Consider the following 6,000-nt stretch of genomic DNA (forward strand, 5'->3'; position numbering starts at 1 on the left):
TCATGCTGCAGTGGCTGAAGATAGCTTGACAGCGCTGAGACTTAACCCCTGCACCACCAGCAAGGCCCCCTCCTTCTTTACTTGATGCTCCCCATGAGCATATTAATTTTAATTATTTTAATGAAAATTATCAAAGAGAATTGACAAAGGGTAATAAGTTCAAACAAGAGAAAATTTAAAATTTTTCAAAATTCTAAAAATATGCAGTCTGTAATTAGTTATACAATAACTGTCTAATTCTATAAAGGTTAGCCATGTCTATATATCCTAACTTCCTGTGTTTGAAGGCTGCTTGTAAATCAGGTTCATTCCATCCAGAGAGAGGGTTTCACAAACTTCCATCATCCTTTCTGCCCCTACTTTTGATCAGTATCATTTCATGAAGTCTTCTCAGCTTGTGGGTCTGTGGAGGAAATCAGCACAAAGCAATTGCTCCCCAGTTTCAAGGGATAATTTGCATTTCTCAAAGTTTGTACATATTCCATTTCTCTGTCTTTTACCATGAAAAGGCCCTTTTCTAGGCATTTCTTCATAGTAAAGCCTATAAATAATTTTGCCCTTTAGCTCATAATCTTATTTCTATTAATTTATCCTCAGGGGAAAAAATCAAAAGATATAAATTTATGCAGACCTCACTGCAACATTGTTTATAATAGTAAAATTTGGAAAGAATAAATAAAAACCCATCATAGAGAAAATTCTGATTTAATCATTCAGTGGAATAGCATACAAACATTAGTTTATAGAGATTGGATTGTAAAGTGTAAACGTCTGCTGCTTCTAAATCAATAAAGATTGATTCGAATCCTAGCATAAATATTAGAATTATTCTAGGACTTGTAGAATTAGAATGCAAAACTTCCAAAAACAGTATTATGTATTTCTGCTGTTATTTGTAAACTTCACTATTTTTATTATCAATGTCACTGAAGTTTGACTTCTCATTCAATTTTAAGTTATTTTATGTAATTTTGGGGAAAAGAGAAATGATTTGTGCCAATTATCCCATATGAGCATAGCTGTTATTCTTTTACAGGAATGACAGTCTTTGGAATATTACATTGCATGGACTTTATACCATGTAATTGTCTATGCAGGAATCTCTATGGTATCTTATAATTGCTCATGATAGATGGGGTTTTTATTTTTCTTCCTTAGGTAAAGAAAGGGGCTGTTATTTACTGAGCATGTGCAATGTCAAGTACTATCAATATATTAGTCCTGATAATCCACACTTCAGCTGTAGAAAGCATTAAACAATCATACTAGTTAGATTTTCAATGCATTTTAAAACTTACAAAGGACATTCACAAACTTCATCTCATTTAATCTTCCTAAGAATTCTATGGGATAAATAATGCAACTGTCATTTTATCAAGGAGGTCACTGAGTGAAGTTTAGATATGTCATCCTACTCAAGCTCAAGTAGCAAGCAAATGATGCACCAGAGAACAGATGGGTCTCTACTTCTCAAAACCCACCTCATGCTTCAGCTATAATGTCTTGACTATTGCACTTAAGGGAAAAAGCCTTTACTAACTGACACCACTTTACTAGAGTTTGTTTTTTTCTTTTTCTCTGAGCGAGATGGCTCAATTCCAGGCAAAGTCAACATTTGTTCCTATCATGTTATTTTCTTGATTGGTTGCCTACAAAATGTAGTCCTTATCACCTCAAAGATTAAAGCTTCACCTTGTTAGTAAGCACTCAAACATGATCAATTTATAGCACTACAGCACAATTTAACTTTATTTTCTTTTACGGTGATTGAATCAGTTACCAGAAATCACAGCTCTAACCGATGTAAATTTTTGTAGAAAATAGTATAGTAAAACATTGTTGTCAGACATGTGCAAGATTGACAGGATGAGGAAAATGCTCTCATACCACCATCATATTGGTAATAAGGTCGCAAAGATGAAAATTAGCTCAAAGCCTTGGACAGAGAAGCAGTGGAGATGTCCTTTGGATGATCTTGTCATTGAGGAAAATTTAGCAGTACCATATTGCCAGGAAAAAAAGTGGGAAAATGGAAGATAGGCGACCTGGTGTGCAAAAATTAATAAAGCAATATGTCTATTTTTATCAAATCATATTTGAATTCACTGCACAGTAATACACTAAGAAAAAGGAACAATGACACAGAATAAAAATTATTGTTTCTAGACATAGATGAAGTTCCATGGTGAGTTACTTAAATAGAATCAGAAAGCTTTAAAAGGAAAGCAATATTACAGAGTTGTAAATCATTGATTATGGTACCATTTAACCTTGCCACCAGAGAATTTATGAATTTATGATGTCTATGTGTGTGTTCAATCAATTAGAACTAGTAGTAAACTTGTCTTAAGCCCTTAAATATTTTTTAAAGGTAAGAAAGGAAAAAAGGAAACACTTCAAAACATGAAGTGTGATCTGTTTGATTGATGGTCTTATGCAAAGATTTTTCCTCCAAGTCTTAATTTGGTAACTCCATTCTTTATCACAGAATAGCATATGTTAGTATCTTCATTTACAAAGACAGACCCATTATTGACACTGCATAATTAGATTTTGAAGACCTGCTTAAGCTTCTTGGAGCACAAAAACAAACATGTGCTAATACTATTATGTTTGAGGGAAAGGTTATAGGTAGTAAGAAAGCACAGGTGAAAGAAATCCAAACAAAATGACTATTGTGAACTGTTTGATCACTCAGAACAATTTGGGGGGAAAAGACTTTTCTTAAGCTATCAATAATTAACCAGGTCAGTACAAAAGAGGGTATTGAGTGAAATTTTTCTCTATTTCCTCAGAATTTCAGTAAGTCCCAAAGCTAAAATTAAAAGCTACATTTTAAAGAGAGTGACTTCAAAACAAAAATGGATAGATCCTCACACAACATTTCCTAAGAATAACCTTTCTAGGAAAAGGTAAGGAGTTTTCATTTCTCTAGGAAATGTAGTATTTGTGTTTAGAGGGTTTTCTTTCTTTGAACCAGGCTTCTTTTTTCCCTAAAGTTAAGTGAATTGCAGGAAAGGATGGTTTTAAGTGAATCGTTCATAAATAAGTGCAGTGTCATCCCAAGTAAAGAGATTGATATGGTGAATCAGACGTATAAATAAGCTCCACTTAAACATCATTAGTAGAATTATTTAATGTATGATACCTGAGGACAAAGAAAACAAGAGAATAATAGTTACAAATATACACAATGTACTATACCTTCCAATGTTTGGTAGAAACTGGTGGTTTTAGTCTCTGGAGAGGGTAAAATAGATTGTTAAATGAAGCATTTATGGAACAAGGAAAGGATACAACTTTTAAGTACATTTAGGAACCAAAAAGAACTATTGAACATTAAATACATAGCAAAACCCCAAAAAACAATAAACTCAGTAAATGTGTTGAAAGAAAGAAAAACATCTCCTGGGATTCAAAATATGTATATAAAGAGGTAGGAGAGAAAATAAAAATTAGAGGGTGACTTCATCTCTTCAGTCTGTTGAAATACAAATACCATAGACATAATGTTCGTAAGGGTGGCTTATAAACAACAGAAATTTATTTCCCAGTAGTCCAGAGACTAGGAAGTCTAAAGGCAACATGAGGGGCCTCCCTGGTGGTGCAGCGAGTTGAGCGCAGTGCTGTGAAGCTGTCCGCAGCCTCTGCAGTGCTGGTTCGATTCCCGGCCGACCAGGGAGATTCCCGCATGGCGCAGCAGACTTCTCCTGTCTCATCTACTGCTCCCCTCAGCAGTGTATTTCAGTCCGTCTGTCTGTTCTGTTCCCCACTCTGTTTCTGGTGAATCCTCTCACCCTCCCACACCTCTGGCCTGTACCCCAGCTCTTGTATAAATAAATAAATCTTAAAAAAATAAAAATAAAAAATAAAAGGCAACATGAGAGCTTGTGTGTCTGCTGAGACATGGCTTCCTGGTCCACGATTGTCTCTCACTGTAACCTCATATGGGGGAGGGAAGTTCCCTGGTTTCTTCAATTTTTTATAAAGACACTGATCTCATCGATAAGGGTTCCATCTTCATGACTTGAATGCCTCTTAAAGACTCCACCTCCAACTCCCATCACACTGGGGATTAGATCTCAGTTTATGTATCTTAGAAGTGAACAAACTTTCATTCTACAGCAGATGATCAGTCTAGGAGTTCCAACATTCAAATAAGAATTCACAAATATGACAGGAAATGGAATGATGGACGCCATCAAAAAATACTTCAAAATATTTTGCTGAAAAAAATCTTCAATTGATTTTTAAATTGATTTTTATTAAGTTGCACAAAAATTTACAAATTGAAATGTCTGAGTGCCAAGGGAATGGATTCAAAATTGATTTACAGCAAGAGAAGATATATTGCTTTCCAACTTAAAAACAAACAAACAAACAAGGAAAAGCAAAAGGGTCTGTATTGTGGAAGAAAGACATGAAAAGTGTGTGTGTGTGTGAAGAGAATGGATCAAAAATGTTAATGGCTTTGGAAGTCTCATTAACATTATTCACAGCCAGAAGAGAATAAATCATGAGCAAAAAATTATTTTCAATCTATAATTTAATTCCTAACATCAATTCATGATAAGGATAGAAATGTCTTTATATAAACAAAGTGCTCAAAATTTGCCTCTTTTTCACATTTCTGCACAAGTCATGGGTAACAAGAATTCCTAGGAAGGGAATGAAAGGAGATCCTAAGTCCTTCAAGGAGGTTTGCAAAAACCTAGAATCAAATAGTCTAGATTAAAGTAGATCAATTTATGGGGATATTTTCTCCAAAAATGCTAAAAATGGAACACCTGTTGTTTATGATGGTATTGAGAGAGGATTTATATTATCTGGTGAAAATTTGGGGTGGACGTGTTACATGCCTAAGGAAAATAAACAAAAAAGACTATTTTACTGTCATGATGAAGAAATACACAAGAAATGGAAATAATCATGATATTTCACATGAATAGCATTTACATGATCATAAAATTATAAATTCTTAGTATTGATAAAGCCAAAATGATCACATCACTTTTTGGGAGGTTGGAAGGAAGGAAAGTTTATGGGTGGTAGACAAAGATTTAAGTAAAATATAGCTAAATTTTCCATTTGGGGAAGTAAATCAATAAAGACAGCATAATCATGTTATTTAAGGTATGGAGTTGACTACAAAAAGACATAACTAAATGAATGAAAGTTTACTGCTTCTGGAATACAGGAAATGGTAGAGGGCATTGATTGCAAGAGCCTGCAGTGTTTTTCTAAATGCTTCACAAAGCATTTATTCTAAACTATATGTGTAGACTTTAGGGAAAAATACAAGCTTAAAAATAAAAAGAGATTTTATTCACTGCCTGTGTGAAGGGGGAGTGGCATTTTGTTTCCTGACTACACATTTGCCTAGTGGGAAAATTGCTAGTCTGTTCCTTTGCCTGTCTGAACTGGGGGGAGCACAGGGCTGAAAGAAAAGGAGGGAGCCAAGTGGAGCAGCCAGCAGCATTGGGATGGCAAGGTGACAAGGAGTGCCTAGTCTATTAATTTTCTAGCTGTCAGGACAAATTACCACAAATGTAGTGGTTTAAAACTGATTTGCAGTTCTAATTTGCAATTTTACACTTCTACAGGTAGAAATATCACATGGGTCTCCCTAGCCTAAAGTCAAGGTGTCAGTAGGACAATCTTTCCTTCTGGAAGCTCTAGGAAAGAGCATTCTTGGCTCACAACCCTCTTCTTCCACCTTTAAAGCCAGCAGTGACTGGCTGAGACCGTCTCCCATCCCACTACACTGACCTGATTGTCTGCTTGCCTCTCTTACTTTGAAGTATCCTTTGATTGTATTAGACCTATCCTTTGATTGCATTAGGCTTATGCAGATAATCCAGGATAGTCTCTCTTTTAAAGCCAACTGGTTATCAACCTTAATTCTGTCTTCATCCTTTATTCCTCCTAGCCATGTAACTTGACATATTCATAGATTCCAAGGACTAGGATGTGAAAACAACCTAAGTGCTCAAGGACAGA

Source organism: Talpa europaea (assembly GCF_964194135.1).
Source record: "Talpa europaea genome assembly, chromosome: 3".
NCBI classification, from domain to species: Eukaryota; Metazoa; Chordata; class Mammalia; order Eulipotyphla; family Talpidae; genus Talpa; species Talpa europaea.